This window comes from Etheostoma spectabile, unplaced genomic scaffold (assembly GCF_008692095.1).
Source record: "Etheostoma spectabile isolate EspeVRDwgs_2016 unplaced genomic scaffold, UIUC_Espe_1.0 scaffold00001853, whole genome shotgun sequence".
NCBI classification, from domain to species: Eukaryota; Metazoa; Chordata; class Actinopteri; order Perciformes; family Percidae; genus Etheostoma; species Etheostoma spectabile.
In genome coordinates, this window is record NW_022602819.1 from 155,543 (window position 1) to 176,414 (window position 20,872).

At 42.7% G+C, this 20,872-nt stretch overlaps 2 non-coding genes and 1 pseudogene across 2 annotated transcripts; all 3 read left to right on the forward strand.

Annotated features, from left to right (window-relative positions):
• Nucleotides 1-3,673: 3,673 nt before the first annotated feature.
• On the forward strand, nt 3,674-6,538 carry LOC116675379 (tripartite motif-containing protein 16-like; annotated as a pseudogene).
• A 7,151-nt stretch (nt 6,539-13,689) lies between these two features.
• trnak-uuu (transfer RNA lysine (anticodon UUU)) lies at nt 13,690-13,762 on the forward strand. Its single transcript has one exon. It is a non-coding gene; the product is annotated as a tRNA-Lys (tRNA).
• Nucleotides 13,763-16,569: 2,807 nt separating this feature from the next.
• On the forward strand, nt 16,570-16,643 carry trnan-guu (transfer RNA asparagine (anticodon GUU)). The gene has a single exon. It is a non-coding gene; the product is annotated as a tRNA-Asn (tRNA).
• Nucleotides 16,644-20,872: the final 4,229 nt, after the last annotated feature.

The following is a 20,872-nucleotide window of genomic DNA, read 5'->3' on the forward strand; positions in this document are numbered from 1 at the left end:
TGCGTCCATGTTTGGTTAAAACCTCGGTGCTCTGTATCGACCTCTCTTTCTTTCCCATGAGCTGATGTTTTTGAGGGATAACAGCTGATTCCCGTCCATGTTAATGTCTCCCATTCAGTTCTCAGCTCGCCGCCACAGGGGTCAGACCGTTCTCTTAATACATCCATGGGTCCAACCGCTCCCTCACGTTACACTTCTTCTACTTCTTTTTAATTGCGCCTTGCAACCAGAGAAGAAGAAGCTGCATACGTTGGCACAAAAAAGAAAGCCCAGGTCTTGTGTAGTGGTTATAGACGGTGGGATTTATTATTTTTCTAGCTTTCAGTTTTCATTAGTCTAACTTCTTTTTACTCAGTAACAATAGGATTTGTAATGTAGCAAAATACAAGCCTTCACCTTAAAATCAAGTACATTTTAAAAACTACTTGAAAACTACACAACAAAACTGCTCAATACAGTAACGTAAGTAATGTATTTTATTATTTTCCACCTCTGCCAATACCTCACTGTCCAGTGTGTATTAAATGTTCCAAACTGAGTGAACAATGTGAATTTCCCCTCACCGGATATACGTATAAAGGGATGTCTTTCTTCTACATCTGTGTTACTTCTTGACATTAATAGAATAATTCTACAACGTATGAATTTCAGGTGTCGATGTGCATTTGATCCGATGATGGCGTGACGTCTTCATAACTTCAGAGTCAGAGAGACGTCAGAACCAGTCCAACCTGTTCCCAGAGCCACTCGGTGTGAGAGAAGTCCTCCATCAGGTGATGGAGTTCTACTATCTGTCCACTAGATGGAGCTAACTGACCATCTAATGAGCTAAAGATCAGCAACTTGTACAGCAGCAGGTATCTCTCCAAGTGGCCGCCGTGTGACATATACATCGACGTGTACTTTTACATCTAGCTTTTAATACTGTTGGAGCTAAATCCTGCTCCGGTCTCAGGGTTCAGTCAATTAGTAGTCAGAATCTCAGATGTTGATGTGTGAATCCTTTTTATTAAGTAGAATATTCTAGAGACAAATATGGAGTCAAACTAACCCAGCTCTCCCCCAAATTTGTCTGGCACTTTGGCTCTAACACCCCTAGATTTATCCACTAAGGGTGGGGTCTCCAGGTCACAGTGATGTGTTTGTGTGCTTATTCGTTATCTTTTCAGTTGGAATGTGACTGAAAGTTTATGACCCTCAGTTCAGGACTTGCAAAGCAAAAGATCAATGAGCTGTTAAAGAGGGACTGAAACCAGACTCAGGATGCGTCCCTAACAATCAATTACTTCCGACACATTTAGGAGAGGCTGGATTATAATGGAATCTACCAGACCACCTTATCTTAGAGAAAAGGAGTATTGCAAACAACTTAATGCATGACCAACATGTCTTCTTTTATATTGAAATAATGCTTTTGCCTTTTGGCTTAAATGTATAATCTATATTGCAACTCCCTCACAATGTTTAAACACATATAACATTTTAAATTCCAGCAGGTGGTAATGAGTTCCAGGGATGGGGAGCAGAACAGCTGAATGCCCGCCGCACCAGCTACCTATGGAAGCAAATGGTTTGATTCCATGGTGCAGAGACGTGCCTCAAACTCATTAAGCCTCGCCGCCAGAGCAGCGAATATACTCCATTTATTACATGTACCATTGTCACTAAAGGAGGCAGAGGAATAGCTAAACATTTGACACACAGAGCAGGAGAGAGCAGGAGAAGGACAGAAATAAGCCATAGCTTATGGCTAAACTGGAGTGTGAACTGTGTGATCAGAGGGAGTCGCTGTAAAATAATGAAACTATAAGTGCTTGAGTATAACTAGTGTTTAAATACAATCAGGCACTCAGCCACCAGACCTAAGCAATAAAGCAGAGGTGAGTAAGATTTTGCTGGAGCAAAAAAATATTGTCCGTGAGATTGGAGCACCGGAAATGAGACAATACGCTTACCGTAAACATCATTTCTTTGTATGTTTTTGTCAGACCCGGCTGGCAGAATAACCCAAACGCAGACAAGGAGAAGTTCAATGAGAGTTTATTGATACTAATCCGTGCACCAGATGACCAACCAAGGTGAAACAGAGGGAAATGCTGTGACGGCAGGTGAGTGAAGACAATCCGGGGGTGAAGAGTGTTGACGGTCCGTAGCAGGAGAACTGGAGGTGAAGACAGAGAGACAGACGTTACCAAACACGAAGACAGACACGGAACAAAACGACGACAGGCAAAAGTCAGATGAGGCGCCAAACACATACTGAGAAGACTAACGATCCGACAGGGACTGGATGTCAGGTCATGGTATAAGAGCTGGTGGTGATGATGATGAGACACAGGTGGGTGCTGGTGATTAGGCTGAGCAGGAACAGGTGATGGTGATTAGGCTGAACAGGAACAGGTGATGAGTGAAGGAGGCCACACCTCCCCAGGTTGCATAGCAACAGGAACAATGATGCACAGACAGACAACAAACAGGATCAGAGCGGGGGATGCCTGACAGTTTTGACATGTGAAGAAATTGACAATAAAGCAGACTTTGACTTTGATCACGTCACAAGGTAACAAGACTTTGTAAATGGCGAAATCCATCGTCAGCCCACTAAAATGACAATAACAAGCGTGGGAGCAGGATTGGTGTGGATCGCGCCTGAGTAAGCTCTAATGGCAGGCATTAGCCGTGAGGATTTAACTTCCTTTTTTAAACTGGTCTCACTTGTAATTTGTGTTGAATGCAGTGGTAATATGTTCCAGTTTTCTTTATGGCATTCATTTTAGGTAACTCACTTCCCTAATGTTGAACCTTTTTGTGATAGAACTAAAAACTCTTCTCAAGTCACTTTGATTGTTAAACAAACAACAAGTATTAAACTTGTAGAAACTGTAGAGCTTTTTCCCTGAGACCTCACACCAAATGGGATTTCATATGATTACATGTAACTCTTTATTTCTTTACGTAATGAATCTGTTGTTTTATTGTTTGTATTGTCTCCTGTGTTTTCTATTTATTTCTTTGTGAGAATTACACTTAAGGTTTTTGTGCTATTGATGTTTACCGGATTCTTTGTGTAAAGACATATTTGAAACTCCTGAGAGTTTCTACAGGGTGATGGTCAAAGGTTTCACTTTATCTTGTGTGTTGCTGGATAAGATAATGTGTTGTAGAAAGGTGAAGTGTTAGTTTTGGGTTTTAAACTCAGTGGATTACAGAGGAAATAACAAAGGGCATTAAATGGTATCTTGTTATGCACCTGTGTTCAGAGAATTTATCTCTGACACCTTGTACACACATTCTAGGATTTTGAGATTATTATACAGCAATTTAAGGGTTTATGACATTTTAGTTTGACAACTTTTTAGTTGATTTTAAACCAGGAAAAGGAACATTTAAGATTGAGTCAGAGACATACGGAGACATCAACAAAACCTGAGGAGAAGAAAAGGATTTTACAACTAGAAATGTCATGTTTTCTAATGTTGAGGACGTTTTAACTGAGGTGTCATTTAAAATGAGGAAACAAAGTCCAACGTCAAGGTGCCAGTACACATCCTGGCATGAGTCAATGTTTGAAAACCCCTCCCTGTATTGTTTAATGACAGCAAAGCTGAACCTTGGACCTGGATCCCTTGATAACACAGTCACGCATACTGTAGGTCACAGTCAGAGTCAGTCATCACTGAGAGGTGAGATGGCGCAGAGAGGGGTTCAGCTGGACCGGGAAACCTTCTCTTGTTCCATCTGTCTGGATCTACTGAAGGATCCGGTGACTACTCCCTGTGGACACAGCTACTGCATGAACTGTATTAAAAGCCACTGGGATGGAGGGATGGTGAGTACAGCTACACCTGTCCTCAGTGCAGGAAGACGTTCACACCGAGGCCTGTCCTGCTGAAAAGCATCATGTTAGCAGATTTAGTGGAAGAGCTGAAGAAGACTGGACTCCAAGCTGCTCCTGCTGATCACTGCTATGCTGGAGCTGAAGATGTGGCCTGTGATGTCTGCACCGGGAGGAAACTCAAAGCCATCAAGTCCTGTTTGCAATGTTTGATCTCTTATTGTGAGAAACATCTTCAGCTTCATTTTAAATCCCCAGCTTTTAAGAAACACAAGCTGGTGGAGCCGTCAAAGAAGCTCCAGGAGAACGTCTGCTCTCGTCATGATGAGGTGATGAAGATGTTCTGCCGTACTGATCAGCAGCTTATCTGTTATCTCTGCTCTGTGGAGGAACATAAAGGCCACGACACAGTCTCAGCTGCAGCAGAGAGAGCTGAGAGGCAGAGAGAGCTCGAGGGGAGTCGACTCAACATCCAGCAGAGAATCCAGGACAGAGAGAAAGATGTGAAGCTGCTTCAACAGCAGGCGGAGGCCATCAATCTCTCTGCTGATGAAGCAGTGGAGGACAGCGAGAAGATCTTCATTGAGCTGATCCGTCTCCTAGAGAAAAGAAGCTCTGATGTGAAGCAGCAGGTCAGATCCCAGCAGGAAAGGGAAGTGAGTCGAGTCCGAGAGCTTCAGGAGAAGCTGGAGCAGGAGATCACTGAGCTGAAGAGGAAAGACGCTGAGCTGAAGAAGCTCTCACACACAGAGGATCACAACCAGTTTCTACACAACTACCCCTCACTGGCACCACTCAGCCAATCAGCATCCAGCATCCAGATCCGTCCTCTGAGCTGCTTTGAGGACGTGACAGCGGCCGTGTCAGAGCTCAGAGATAAACTACAGGACGTCCTGAGAGAGAAGGGGACAAACGTCTCACTGACAGGGACTAAAGTGGACGTTTTACTGCCTCAACCAGAGCCCAAGACCAGAGCTGGATTCTTACAATATTCACGTGAAATCACACTGGATCCAAACACAGCAAACACATATCTGTTATTATCTGAGGGGAACAAGAAACAACGTTAATGAGACAAGAACAGTCTTGTTCTAGTCACCCAGACAGATTCCTTGAAGAGAATCAGGTCCTGAGTAGAGAGAGTCTGACTGGACGTTGTTACTGGGAGGTGGAGATGAGAGGGGGAGGAGTTTATGTAGCAGTCACATACAAGAATATCAGCAGAGCGGGGGGGTTGGAGGAATGTGAATTTGTTTCAATGACAAATCTTGGGCCTTAGATTGTGACAACAACAGTTATGCATTTTGGTCAGACAATGTCCAAACTCCCGTCCCAGGTTCTTTGTCCTCCAGAGTAGGAGTGTACCTGGATCACAGAGCAGGTATTCTGTCCTTCTACAGCGTCTCTGAAACCATGACTCTCCTCCACAGAGTCCAGACCACTTTCACTCAGCCCCTCTATGCTGGACTAGGGTTTGATTGGTATGGAGCCTCTGCTGAGTTGTGTAAAGTGAAGTAGACAGAAGTCATTTAAGGGTTAAATTAAACTCTTCGTCTTATTAAGTCTCCATGGTTACTGCTGAGAGCTGATTGTTGTCATTCTAGTTTTCATGTGTTTCCACGTTCCGTGTTGGTTTTCTTTTTTTTTGTGGCTTTTATCTAAATTTTTTGACACTTTCTTCAACATTTCTTTTCTTTTCTAAAGGTTTTTGTAAATTAGTTTGAGGTTTTTTGCTTGTATTGAGGTTTTAGAAGTGATGAAATTTGTTTTGTTTGAGAAAATCATTTGGGGAGCCCCAGAAGCTCTGAATGAGCTTGGTTTAGATCTGTTATTTTACCTGCAGAGGGTAAGGCTGAATCCCATTTCTCCATCTTACCCATACCCCTTGGCCCTTGAAACCAAGGGGTCTGTTTCAGACCCCTGTTTCAGTTATCCCTGTTTTGAATGGCATGGATGTTTACAAAAACATTTTGGTTAACAGAAATCTGTCGTTATTATCGATAAATTAAACATAACAGGGAAATTGTTATAAAATATAATAAAATTGAATGAAATCACACTGGATCCAAACACAGTATTCACATATCTGTTATTATCTGATGGGAACAGGAAAGCAACGTATCATACAGTAAGAAGTCACCAATTCTTTTATATTTATTATAGGTCTCAGGTCCTGAGTAGAGAGAGTCTGACTGGACGTTGTTACTGGGAGGTGGAGATGAGAGGGAGAGTTTATGTAGCAGTCACATACAAGAATATAAGGAGAGTGGGGGGTCGGATGAAAGTAGATTTGGTTTTAATGACAAATCTTGGGTGTTATATTGTTTCAACAACAGTTATATATTTTAGTACAACAAAGTCCAAACTCCCGTCTCAGGTCCTGAGTCCTCCAGAGTAGGAGTGGACCTGGATCCCAGTGCAGGTATTCTGTCCTTCTACAGCATCTCTGAAAGCATGACCCTCCTCCACAGAGTCCAGACCACGTTCACTCAGCCGCTCTGCGCTGGACTAGGGTTTTTTTGGTCTTGGTCTTGGTTTTCTGGATTCTCTGCTGAGTTGTGTAAAGTGAAATAAACAGAAGTCATTTAAGGGTTAAATTCTGAGTTTTAACTCTTCGTCTTATTTAGTCTCCATGTTTGTTGCTGACAGCTGATTGTTGTCATTCTATTTTTTATGTTTTTCATGTGTTTCCACATTTTGTGTTTTTTTCTTATTTTTTTGGCTTTTATCAACAAGCTCTCAATGAGCTCAGTTGAGATCTGTTATTTTACCTGTAGAGAGAAGTCCATATATGGTCGGACAGCTGTGTTGGGAGGGGTTGACCTGCAGAAAGACAGTAGACACAGAGACATACAGAGACACACAAAGACACACAGAGACGAACACAAAGAGACATACAGAGCCAGAGACACACAAAGACACACAGAGACAAAGACACACAGAGACAGAGACAGACATTTCCAGAAGAGAAATCTGAAAATTGTAAAATGTTCTAAATTCTTCTTTTATTTTGTTGACATTTTAGAGTTTTTCCAGACAGGATTTGGGAAATCTCCTTTCATCACTGCATCAATGACAATATGGTGGCAACAGCCATAAAAAACCCCTGTTGACAGGTTTTTAGATATGAAATGTTCCATAAATCAGTTTCTGAATGATGTGTGAACACCCCCCTCTGTAATAACCTTCATAATATAGATTGGAGTGAAACTGGGAAGTTGGGTGCATGGAAGTGCTGCTGAAGTGGAGATTTTTGGCTCAGTCTGAGGAAAAACCCATTTAGAGAAAACGGCCTTTGAACATCTGGATTATACATAACATAACATTAACATCTGGTCATTATAGGAGAAAAGGGTCTAATTAATGAACTAACACATATCAACAGGAAACTTCCCCAGTTAATTACTTACATTAACACAGAGACATTTTACAGATTTTTGGATTACTACTTTTCTGAAATGTCATGTTTAAATATGCAAATGCTAACTTTTGGTGAATTTAGGAGAACTTTGAACGTGCAAATAGACATGATCACCTACATGTGTATTTTGGTATGATGGTTTTTAATAAATCTCATTTTTCTTGTAACTGTTATGTTTTCTTTCTCATTTTCTCAGCTTGACATTTTTAGTATGGAATGCAAATCTAATGCTTCTAATGATAAATTATTCCAACTTGATGTCAGATTGAGTGGGTTCAAATCCCACCTCTGCCATTTGCATATATTACATAGCTGGAAGCCAACCAATGTGATGTCTTACAGCTGTGTCATTTGGGCTGAACTTGGTGAAGTAACTAGAATCATCCATCACCTTGCTGAGATTGTTCCATGTTAACCTGAGGTTTTACGGTGGTGAAACCTTCCTTTCCAGCACTTTGGACTAGAAAATCAACAAATAATTGTGATAATCTCCATATTGATCAAAATAATCGTGATTATAACTTTGGCCATAATCGTGCAGCCCAAAGAGATCTAATGTTTTATCAAACCAGGTTGAGCAAGTAACCTTCCTGCTGACTTCTTGTAAAATAAAGCAAGTAACATCACTCAAAGAAAGCTACTGCGATGGCTGGGAATCAAACCCAGGTCAACTGCTTGGAAGGCAGCTATGCTCACCACCATACCACCATCACTGGGCAGTACAATGTTCACTTCAAATCTTGCAACACATCTGGGCATTGAGACTGTGAAGTGTGCTCTATTACTGAGCTACAGCCCCTGACGATTCAGAAATTCCCTCCAGGGGGTCCTGTGTTATCACATTCACAAGAATGGGAAGTGCATTCATCTACATTATTGCCCTTCGGTAGCTCAGTTGGTAGAGCAGAGGACTGTAGAGTTGTATGAAATCCTTAGGGTCGCTGGCTCGAAGGAGTACTCTTTTCCAGAGTTTCCCTTCAGGGATCCAGAAAGTATTTCTGATTTTGATATAATATAAATATTACACCTGAATCTGTCAACTCTTGACCATTCCCTGACTGGGAATTGAATCCTAGCCACTAGACCATCAGGGAGCCTCACCTAACAACTTTATCTTTGTAGATGTGAGTTTCCTTTTCACTTACTGGAATGACTCATGTTGTTTTAGGCGAGGAATGGCGCCTGGCTAGAGCTTCAGAAAGCAGGACATGACAGATTACACATCTGTCACACAGTCAGTTTGTATTCTTAAATACCAAGTCTCTTGCTGTTCCTTGACTAGTTGGCCACCCCTGCTTTGCATCGCTCCAGGTATGTAGAAAGCAATCTGTTATGCACCTTTGCATTGCACTAAAATGTCAAAATTTGGACCCGAATCCAACAATAACATTACTTGAGACTCACATACTGTAAGTCATTTAGTTAGCTAAGCGTTCAGAGGATGTGGGAAAAAGCAAGTCAAGAACAGGTTTTAAAGGACTTGCCACAGACACTGAATACTGCAGTAGATATGTCTACTGTGTTCAAACACATGGTAACTTTACATGTGTTGACAATAAAGATTCTCACAAAAAAGCTTAACTTGCAATTGCGCTTTTTGCGCACATTCATGTCTTCTTAAATAAAAATAATTTCTAAGTACTTTATTCCTAATATCATGTCTCAGACATTAGTTCCAGATGAAAACACTAGTTGTCAAAAGTGGGATTTGAATTCCCATGCCTCATGTGGAGACTACGACCTAAACGCAGCGCATTGGACCGTTCAGCCATCCTGACTGATTCAACAGATATTCAGTAGGACCTGTCTCAAAAATTATAATAGTGAATTAAACATGTCATGATATAGTAGGTTCTCAGTCATCCATGTCATAGTTAACAAGGGAAGGTTTTCAACTGTCAGCCCAAATATATGGGCGTTCATGGAGACATGGAAGAAAGTCACCAGGGTGGCCATGTGCTTGACAATGGCAATACATTGCACGGTATTTTGAGTCCAGATGTGTCCGTTTTGGTTCCTGATCCATGCTATTACCCCAAAAGTTCACAACTAGGCCAAGGGCAACTGGACTTGGTGAAAGGTTCTCCGCAGAAGTTTTGTCCCTCATCCAAGAGACTTCTTTAGTTGTTTTTTTACACAGAAAGGGTTGGACACAGAGCCCACTCCCCCACCCATATCTGATAATTGAAAGCTGTGGGGAAAGGGGGGTTCCAAAGCTAATAGACCATTCAACAAGCAATTCTGATGCACTATACTGGTCCATTCAGGATGAGCACTGTATACTCTGACTGCAGCAACACAAGTTCCAACTTCAGTGATACCTAATTATTATGGTGATTACGAGACTGAATGCAAAGTGTGTATCCCCCATGTAACTCAAAGCCTATCACTTCCAGTCAATACCGTCAAATTTGGAGCTCCTTCCATTACATTAACAACCAGGTGACTCCTCACGTGCCCCCACCAACATACTGTTTACAGTCTAAGTGGCCAAAGACATCAAACCTGTAAGCTTACTTTAAAGTAGGTGTGGAAAGTTGAAAGGTTGATTTTTTTCACCTGTGCTGTGGCTGAAAAACCAGGTTCCACCGAGATTTGAACTCAGATCGCTGGATTCAGAGTCCAGAGGGCTAACCATTACACCATGGAACCTTTAAAAGTGTTGCAAGTGTTTGCTAGGCAGTTTCTTTCATAATATCCACATAATATTGATATGATATGATATGAAGGCACACAACAATCACAACAAAGATGAAAAAGCAACAATTATTGGCCAACTTAGTCATTTAGTTAGCTAAGCGTTCAGAGGATGTGGGAAAAGGCAAGTCAAGAACAGGTTTCCCAAAGTAGAATGGAGCCAGAGCGTTCCTCTCCTGTGGAACCAGGTTCCAGTTTGGGTTCAGGAGGCAGACACCATCTCCACATGTAAGAGTAGGCTTAAGACTTTCCTCTTTGATAAATCCTCTGGTAGGGCTGGCTTGGGTGAGTCCTGAACCATCCCTTAGTTGTGCTGCTATAGGCCTAGACTGCCGGGGGACTTCCCATGATGCACTAGTTACCTCTCTCCTCCTCCTTCTCTCCATCTGTATGCAACCTCATATGCCTTTGAGATACAAGAACTTCTTCACTTGCGTAAACGGCCTATTTGTGCATACAAAAGGTGGAAACAGATGATCTTAAGTGTAGGCTTTGGTGATCTTATTACCCCTAAATTGTCTGCAGGTGCTTAGCATTATTAGCATCACACTCAAACCATCTGAGCTAACCGGCCTGCTTTTTAAGTGTTTGAAAAATAAAGATTTCCGGAAAACAAACCAGGCGAAATCAAGCAAAATTGGGGCAGTTCTGGATGGGCTACCTGGTTGTGTATGGTTTGTAGGGACTGCATATGTTTTCGGCCTTGCAAAAAAAGACATGGAAAGCATAGCCATAGAGTCCAAACCAAGGTGCTACATGCTCCCATTCTGTTTCTGGAGGTAGACAGGAATTTCTAACCACGAAGGGACTTGAACCCTCAATCTTCTGGTCTGAAGTCAGACACCTTGTCCATTAGGCCACATGGTTGCAAAAAAAAAGTAATATTTCCAAATCTGAATTGCTATTGTTTATCTGAAATTCAGGAGCGAGGTAACATTTGTAAAAAAGGCAGACTAATTAGGTGGCCAGTTAGCTTTTGGTGAAGGAAATAGATTGAATGCTAGGCACATCAGTTACCTGTGACTCATATTTGCACTTGCTGAGCAGACAACCTTACAACTGTATGTTTTTGGCCTTGCTACAAAAGACATGGAAAGCAGAGCTATAGAGATTGAGACTTGTTTTGCGTTAATGGCAAATTTGTGCATAAAAAAGGTGGATACAGATGATCTTGGGCGTAGGGTTTGGCGATTTTAGTACCCCTAGTGTCTGCCGGTGCTTAGCATTTTTAGCACCACACTCAAACAATCTGAGCTAACCGGCCTGCTTTTTAACTGTTTAAAAAGAACAGATGTCCAGAAACAATTAAGGCCAAATTGAGCAAAATTGGCAGAGTTCTGGATGAGCTGGATGAGTTGTACACTTTGGCAATTCTGAACACTTTCAGACACTGTTGTCTCATGTAAGTAACATGCACAAGTCTTCAAAAAGAATTGTGGCTGTTTTTCATGCAGGTTTGCATCATAACAATGCGGGTGCTATCTCTAAATGAACAATGGCCAACCTACATCCATCTTGATAGCACCCAAATCTCTGTGCTGATCTCCCTGCTTGGATGGCAAGTCATCTGGTGGATTTTTCCCGTCAAGAGGAAGCTGATCAAGAGGGAGTGTTGTTTTATTGTACCCACTAGCAATAAAGTTTATTTGTCTAGAGCCGTAAAATTGCATTAGGTTATCAACGTTTTGAGCGAAAAAGAATACCACAGCTCAAGTCCCTGGTAAGGCAACAGCTTGATTGTGGGATATGTATGAAGTGCTCGCCATCATCATCTGTCCTGCAGGTTTACTGGATGTTCACAATCTGCTAGTGGCCATGATGAGTTGTGACTTTGAGCTTTTTAACCGTTTTGGCCAATTTTGCCAATTTTCAACAGTTTGTGCAATAACAATTGGTGTTCTCAGGCATTGTGCAAATCGTGGTCTACCCTCCTGCTGTCTAGAAGACAGTGATCATGGCAACAGTTTAATGGTCTTCATTTACTTAAACTTCAATCTGTAGTTCAGGAGATTATTTTTTCCACAGCCAGCAGTTTTAGAAGCCTGAGTAGCTCAGTCGGTAGCGCATCAGACTTTTCATCTGAGGGTCCAGGGTTCAAGTCCCTGTTCAGGTGTAGAGTTGATGTTCTTGAACACTTCAGATACTGCCATATTGTTTGTGTTCCATCCATAAGTCTTTAAAAAGAATTGTGGCTGTTTTTCAAGCAGGTTTGCATCATAACAATGTTGCTGGTAAGTCTAAATGTACAATAGGCAACCTATGTCCATCTTGCTAGCACCCAAATCTCTGTACTCATCTCCCTGCTTGGATAGAAGGTCATCTGGTGCATTTTTCCTGTCACAAGGGCTAAGTGTTGTGGTCTGATGCATTCCCAACCTGTGTCGTGTCTTCCCTTTCTTCTGTGTGTCTTGTCTGTCTTGCCGTGAGGGCGTTCCAGGGATCTAGAGGCGTGGCTTTCCATCTACGTTCCGTCATCCACTCAGCTGTTCCTCATCACTCATCACCCACTGCAATACATAAACCCGGCTGACCGCCTCTTCAACGCCAGATCATTACATGCACTATTGTGGTAACTGGGCTCCTAGTCATTTGCGCCTGTGTTGTTGTTTGTTGTTGTATTCTAGTACTAACTCTGCCTCTCCTTAGATCCATCCGTTGTCCCTCCGAGCAGCCTTCCTCCCTCACGCCGACCAGCCACCTGTCTACACCAGTGTTTGAACCCCTCCGTGCTCATTAAACGTGCCTTTTGTATCTCTATGGTTCTGGGTCTTACTAACCGTAACACTAAGAGTATAGAAGCGGAACAAGAGGGAGAGTTGTTTTTTTGCACCCACCAGCAATAAAGTTTACTTGTCTGAAGCTGTGTTGTTTGAATAAGGTTATCAATATTTTGAGTGAAAAAGAATACCACAGCTGAAGTCCTCGGTAAGGCGACAGCTTTATTGTGGGATATGTATGAAGTGCTGATCTCTATGCTTGGATGGCAAGTTATCTGGTGGATTTTTCCTTCCATGGCAACAGCTTAATCTTCTTCATTTACTTGCACCTAAATTTATAGTTCAGGAGATTGTTTTTTCCACAGACCTCTGTTTTCGAAGCATGGGTAGCTCAATGTTGGTGGTACGTCTAAATGAACAATGGGCTACCTACGTCCATCTTGCTAGCACCCAAATCTCTGTGCTGATCTCCCTGCTTGGATGGCAAGTCATCTGGTGGATTTTTCCTGTCACGAGGGCTTTTGATCAAACTACGTATAGTGCTTCCGCATGAGGACACTAAGGGTATAGAAACGGAACCAGAGGGAGAGTTGTTTTATTGTACCCACTAGCAGTAAAGATTATTTGTCTGTAGCCATTAAATTGCATTAGGTTATCAACGTTTTGAGCGAAAAAGAATACCACAGCTCAAGTCCCTGGTAAGGCAACAGCTTGATTGTGTGATATGTATGAAGTGCTCGCTATTGTTATCTGTCATGCAGGTTTGTAGGATGTTCACAGTCTGCAAGTGGCCATGATGAGTTGTGACTTTGAGCTTTTTAACCGTTTTGGCCAATTTAGCCAATTTTCAACCAGTTTGTGCAATAACATTTGGTGTTCTCAGGCATTGTGCAAATCGTGGTCTACCCTCCTGCTGTCCAGAAGACCGTGATCATGGCAACAGCTTTTTGGTCTTCATTTACTTGCACTTTAATTTGTAGTTCAGGAGATTGTTTTTCCCACAGTGCTCTGTTTTAGAAGCCTGGGTAGCTCAGTCGGTAGAGCATCAGACTTTTAATCTGAGGGTCCAGGGTTCAAGTCCCTGTTCAGGCGTAGAGTTGCACATTCTGCTAGATGAGTTGTCCATTTGACATGCCTGTATGGACATGGACAAATTCAGACACTATCATATCATGTATGTTCCATGCACAAATCTTTAAAAAGAATTGTGGCTGTTTTTCAAGCAGGTTTGTATCATAACAATGTTGCTGGTAAGTCTAAAGGAACAATGGGCAACCTACATCCATCTTGCTCACACCCAAATCTCTGTACTCATCTCCCTGCTTGGATAGTATGTCCAAGGACATACCACATATGTTCTATAACCCTTTTCATTGGTTTGCTACCACTCTTAAATAATTCCTTTCATTGTATCAATCTCAGAAATAACCAAAGAATAACAAATTCCATTCATGTGCTAGTGCCAGTATTCAACCACCTGTCACTGTATTGTCCGCAGCAGTAGTGTTTTTTTGTTTTTTAAAACACCTGCCCCATGTGAGTGTTGAACTCACAACCTTCAGATTATGAGACTGATGCGCTGCCTACTGCCCCAACGAGGCTATGAAAGGCATTGCAATGGTTCGCAAAATTTCAGAAAAACTAACAATTTGGTCTTTAATCTCAATAAAAACAATGTTTCTGGAAACCTATGTACTCACACAAAGGCTAAAATTGACCCTAGATACTTTGTCATGACCCCATGAAAAGGGGAGACAAAAGACTGTGTGCAAAGGTTGTATACATGTATGCAAGGTGTATGCATGGATGAATGTGAGGTATGGTGTCAGTAATTTTTGCTGGACAGTGTAAAACTAACAAAGATGAGTGGGAGAGGCGCTGGACTGAGAGCACCTCTAGGGCAATCACAGATGCACAACCAATAATAAAACACTACTGAGTGAATAAGTTCAGAAAATGAAGAACATTGTTCAGAAAGCTTAATGAAGCTTCATTTGACCATAACTATTAACCAGCTGAACCTGGTAAAAGGTATGAGGTACTCCTGCATAGCTAGCCAGTGATTTACCTCCTGTAGATGGTGGTCGGCATGCCAACGAGGCTTGGAAATTTGCAGATGGTGATTCAGAGGAGATGTAACAGTTTAAAGTTTAAAGTAACTTAATTTTCTAAATTGTCCACCTACAGTGCCAACGAGAGCTCTTCCCTAATATTACCGGGTACGCAATAGCTATTCAACTTTAGAAGGTATTGTTGATCTCAGAAACAACGATAGACAGCACCATCTTATCACAACGCCCATGTTTGTGTTCCTTCAAAGTTTGCAAAAACATTCATCTGAACTCGCAAATCAATTGATGAGATTTTGGAGGTCAAAGGTTCAAGGTCAAGGTGACTCTGCCCTCATGTCTGTCCATCCGATTCTTGTGAATGCAATATCCCTGAACGCCTAGAGGGAAGACCTTTAAATTTGGCATACATAACCACTAGGAGTCGCGGATGAACTGATTTCGATTTTGGAGGTCAAAGGTCAAGGTTACTGTTTCATTTCATTTCTCCTGACCTGGTGAGCTTTGGAGATGTAAATTTGTGGGTTCAAGTCCCATCTGGGGTGACTTTCAGCAGATTGGCACAATGGAAGCGTCCTGGGCCTCTGACCTAGAGGTTGATGGATTGAAACCATCCTCTGCTAACGCTGATTTTCATGGTAAGGTGAATCATGATATAAATGCTGGAAAAGTTGTTGACAGCCCATAAAAAGTGGCAAGTCATGTTCTGGCAGATTAAAAAATTGACATCCACTACCCTGTCAGGATCCTGTAGTAATGTGGTTGGACTGTTTAAAGGTTTTGATCATATCCATCGGTTGCATGGATGGGACATCAATACCCCGGTTCTATCACCTGATCGCTGTCTTGTCTTTGTCGCTCAACGACTATTTGGGCTCACACCTTAACACACCTGAAGCATCTCAGCCTAAAATCACGCTGCACCTCAAAGGACTCTCAAGCACTCCCAGCTGTGCTTTTGCAGAAGAGTGCCTTGTTTTCTTTTAGCTTGGGAAAAGGCTTTAGCTTATGACAAGGTAAACAGATTGCACCATTGTGCTACTCATTAGTGGGTCCACTTCAGTTATGTATTGAAGCACATCCTTAGAGCTAATGGCCCTCATTTATTAACCTAACGTACGACAGGCTTCACGTGAGATTCATGAAACGTTCGTATCACACCAATCAGAGCGTAAGAATGATCGTACATTGATAAATGCAGCGGCTAGAAACGATTGTAATTTAAATATCACGCCCCAATATATTCTCAGGTTTTGAGATCGCAGGTTCTCATGACTGAGAACCTACTATATCATGACATGTTTAATTTACTATATAATAATTTTTGAGACAGGTCCTACTGAAGATCTGTTGGATCAGTCAGGATGGCCGAGCGGCCCAAGGCGCTGCGTTCAGGTCGTAGTCTGCACTGGAGGTGTGTGTTCAAATCCCACTTCTGACAACTAGTATTTTCATTTGGAACTACTGTCTAAGAGTTGATATTGGGAATAAAGAACTTAGCAGTTCTTTGTATTTAAGAGGACATGTGCATGAGAAACGCAATTCCAAGTGCAGCGTTTTGTGAGCGTCTTTATTGTCAACACATGTAAAGTTCCTTAGGGACCCGTAGTGGATGAAATGGTAAAACACTTGGCCCTGGATGCATAGAATTCCTGCCATATTGAGCGACAAAGTTTAAGTGTCCTGAAAAAAGGGTCTTGAACTCTATCTCGCCGACCTCTTTTTTTTTACTGTTTCTTGTTATGTCACGGCAAGAAGTATTATGCTTTTGAGTCGTTTTGTCCATCTCTACATCAGAATCAGAAATTAAAAAAACATCAGACATATGCAGTCTCTGTGGCGCAATAGGTCAGCGCAGTCGGCTGTTAACCGAAAGGATGGTGGTTCAAGTCCACCCAGGGACGCTTCTTGCTTAAATAATCTGGAGTGAGCCAACTCTGGGATTTATCCTTCTTCAGGAGACCATAGAGCAGCCTGAAGATAACCCAAAGCCTTATGTCTATCAGAAGATACAGTTCTGGAAACCATGTACATAGTCATCTTTACAGTCATCAGAGATGGGAAGTAACGAAGTACAAATGCTTTGTTAACAAAATAACGAAGTACAAACACTTCATTACTGTACTCAAGTAGATTTTGCGGATATTTTTACTTTACTCTTTATTTTTTTTGGCGACTTTTTACTTTTAGTCCTTACATTTTACCACAATATCGGTACTTTCTACTCCCTACATTTTACAAAATTGGCTTGTTACTTTAGTTTTGTACTAAAGGTCGTCTATCAGGTGTGATTTGGAGTCCATGTCGGAGAATAGCGCGGACACGCACCTCACACCACGAGCAGGCGCGCACGGCACACGGAGACAAAAGTGAGAGAAAAGAAAAAGAGACTAGCTGTCTGGAGGATAATCAGCTGAGATCGTGTGTGTGTCTTTGAGAACTGTAAGTCATAGAACTGATGTTGTCAGTTCATCTAAGCCTGTTGTTGTATTGGTCTGTAGTTCTGGTACATTTAAAAGTTAGCTTGTTTACGTTCTTCTACTGTTGGCTAGGTTACACCTGGCTGTTGATTCGATATAATGGCGATTGTTGAACGTCCTTGCTCATTAAGATAATGTAATTAGTAGTTGGTTTATTGTTATTATTTACTAGCATATATGATTCCTATACATTGTGTATGGTAGCCTTTACAATGTTGTTTATTTCATTTATTACCACACACACATTCATAGCAGAGCTGCCCCCCCCCATGTTTATACTGATGATTGATTGTAATAAATCAACAGAGAGAAGTTGTCTCCGTCTGTGTTTTAACAGACACACCTGGGCCGAAGTTGGAAACCACAATTAGCTTTAAATCCAGTTCTAATCTAGTCCTCACTAAATTTCAAATAATTTCCCTGGAGTTACCATTACAAAATTTAATCTAATTAAATTGGAACATACACAGACTTCTCACAAAATCACACTTGAATTCATATCTTGCTACTCGGTCAGAATCTTATTAACCTGGAGTCCCAGTCTCTGTCAATATAAATAGGCTATATGTTTATATACAGTCCCTGACAAAAGTCTTGTCGCTTATCTATTTTGTAGAAACACCTGCTATTAACCTGACTTTTAATTAATCAGTTGGTGTAAGAAATAGCTCATATGAAAAGCTAAAACCCTCCCAAATGATGTTCAATGCACTGAAATAAATTAGTTTCACTGAAACAAGCTTTATTATTTAAACAAGACAGAAAGGTCAAATTTTGGCAAGACAAAAGTTTTGTCGCCTATACAGAAATTGAACAAATTTACTGCAAATACTAAAATATGTCAGCAAATTAAATAGTGGTGCTGTGAGATTCAAATTTAATATCTTGTATGACTTCCATGAGCTTGAAGGACTGCATCCATGCGGTTTGGCAAGGATTCATACAATGTATTGATGAAGTCATCAGGAATAGCTAGGAAAGCAGTCTTGCATGCCTCCCAAAGTTCATCAATATTCTTTGGTTTGGTCTTCCATGCTACCTCTTTCATCCTACCCCACATATGCTCAACGATGTTCATGTCTGGTGAGAGATGATCTGGATGGATCATATCTTGATCTTCTTCGCCTTGAGGAACTTTGAAGTGGAGATGGAAGTATGCGATGGAGCACCATCCTGCTGGAGAATTTGGCCTCTTTTATGGTTGGGAATATAAGAGGTAGCTAAGATTTCTTGGTATTTGAGACTATTGATGTTGCCTTTCACCCTGCAGATCTCTCGCACACCCCCATACTGGATGTAACCCCAGACCATGATTTTTCCGCCAGCAAACTTCACCGTTTTCTGGGTGAATCTTGGATCCATGCGGGCTCCAGTAGGTCTCCTGCAATATTTGCGACAACTGTGGTGTAATTCAACAGAAGATTCATCTGAAAAATCCACTTTCTTCCACTTCTCCAGCGTCCATCCTTTTAGCAGGCTGTGGGCCTTGGCAAATAGCACACGGTTTTTCAATTGTCTTTTGTTTAGTGCTGGCTTCTGGGCACTGATTCGACCAAGGAGGCCATTTCGAGACAGAATCCAACAAACTGTTCTGGTTGACACAGGGACTTCCGGGGACCAGGTCTTGTGGAGCTCTGCTGCAGTGGAAAACGGGCTGGCCTTGGATTTTCGAGCCAACAAACGGTCCTCTCGAGCAGTTGTCTTGCGGGGTCTGCCTGACCTGGGCTTGTCAAAAACATCTCCAGTGTCTTCAAATGTTTTTTTAATCCTCTGTACTTGACGCTGAGACACATTGAAGGTGTCTGCCACATCAGCAGTGGATCTGGTCTTCAGCCTCTTGATAATCCAAACTTTAGTCTCAGGGTGAATCTTAGGCATGTTTGCAGAGGTCTAGTTGCAGTTGATGTGTATATGCATTAATCTAAAAGGAAGTTGTGTACATGCAATAATTAAAAAGAAAGTTGATTTGTATTTGCATTGATCTAAAAGAAAGTTACCTTGCAACTGCCTCCGGAGTCCTCCGGGTTAGCATATCCCGGAAAGACTCCTTCTTCAGTCGGACGGCTTCCCTGACCACCGTGTCCACCAGGGTGTTCGTGGGTTACCGCCCCTTGAGGCACCTAAGAAAGTCCATGACTAGCACAGAAGTCCAACAACAGACAACCACTCTAATTTAGATCAGGGAGTCCGTTTCTCCCAATCACGCCTCTCCAAGTATCTCCATCATCACCCACGTGTGCGTTGAAGTCCCCCAGCAGAACTATGGAGTCCCCTACTGGAGCCCCATACAGGACCCCATTCAAGGTCTCCAAGAAGGCATGCATGCAGGAATGCACAAACAACAGTCAGAGTTTTCCCCCCCATCACCCGAAGGTGTAGGGAGGCGACCCTCTCGTCCACCGGGGTAAACTCCAACGTAGCGGCGCTCAGCCGGGGGCTTGTGAGTATCCCCACACCCGCCCGGCGCCTCACACCATGGGCAACTCCGGAGTAGGACAGAGTCCAACCCTATCCAGGAGTACGGTTCCAGAACCGAGACTGTGCGTAGAGGTGAGCCCCACCAGATCTAACTGGTAGCGCTCAACCTCCCGCACAAGTTCCGGCTCCTTCCCCCACAGAGAGGTGACATTCCACGTCCCCAGAGCCAGCCTCTGCCGCCCGGGTCTGGTCTTTCGAAGCCCTGACCTTCGCTGCCACCCTTACGGCAACGCATCCGACCCCATTGGTTCCTCCCACAGGTGGTGGGCCCATGGGCTGGAGGGAGAGGTGCCACGTAGCTTTTTCGGACTGTGCCCGGCCGGGCTCCGTGGCAAACCCGGCCACCAGGCGCTCGCTTACGAGCCCGCCGTCTAGGCCTGGCTCCAGACGGGGTCCCCGGGCTTCCACCGGACCAATAGGTTTTTGAACCATTCTTTGTCTGGCCCCTCCCCTGAGACCACTTTGCCATGGGAGACCCTACCAGGAGCACAAAGCTCCAGACAACACAGCCCTCAGGTTCATAGGGACACACAAACCTCTCCAGCACGATAAGGTAATGGTTCCCGGAGAGGCTGAATGAGATGAATTTTGATGATGATAGAAGGAATGGGGATTATATAATGAAAAGAAAGTTGATGTGTATATGCATAAATCAAAAAGAAGGGTGATGTGTATATGCATAAATCTAAAAGTAATTTGATGTGTATATCCATAAATCTTAAAGAAAGTTGATGTGTATATTAGGGATGAGCCGAATACTCGGCTGAAACGAGTATCCGGTACGGATAAAGCACTTTTGCCGAGTAGAAGTATAATACGAGTAATACGAGTCAATATCCGTGCTCGGATTGAATAAGTCTCCACTGACTGTGTCTCCATTCTGTGATAGGCTAGTCAAACTGCTAGTCACAGCGCCTCTCCCCTACACTATTCTGTGATAGGCTAGTCCCAGCGTCCCTCCCCTACACTATTCTGTGATAGGCTAGTCCCAGCGTCCCACCCTACACACAAAGATTCCTCCTGTTGTTGTGTCCCACCGGCCCTGCTCACACACGCTCAGGACACAGAGAAGTGAACGTCTCTCTTCTCAGGTCCGCGCGCTTTTCTGTTAACATTTAGGGTTTCTTTTATACTTCGGTTCAAACTAGTACCTAGCAACCAGGAGATTTCTGGTA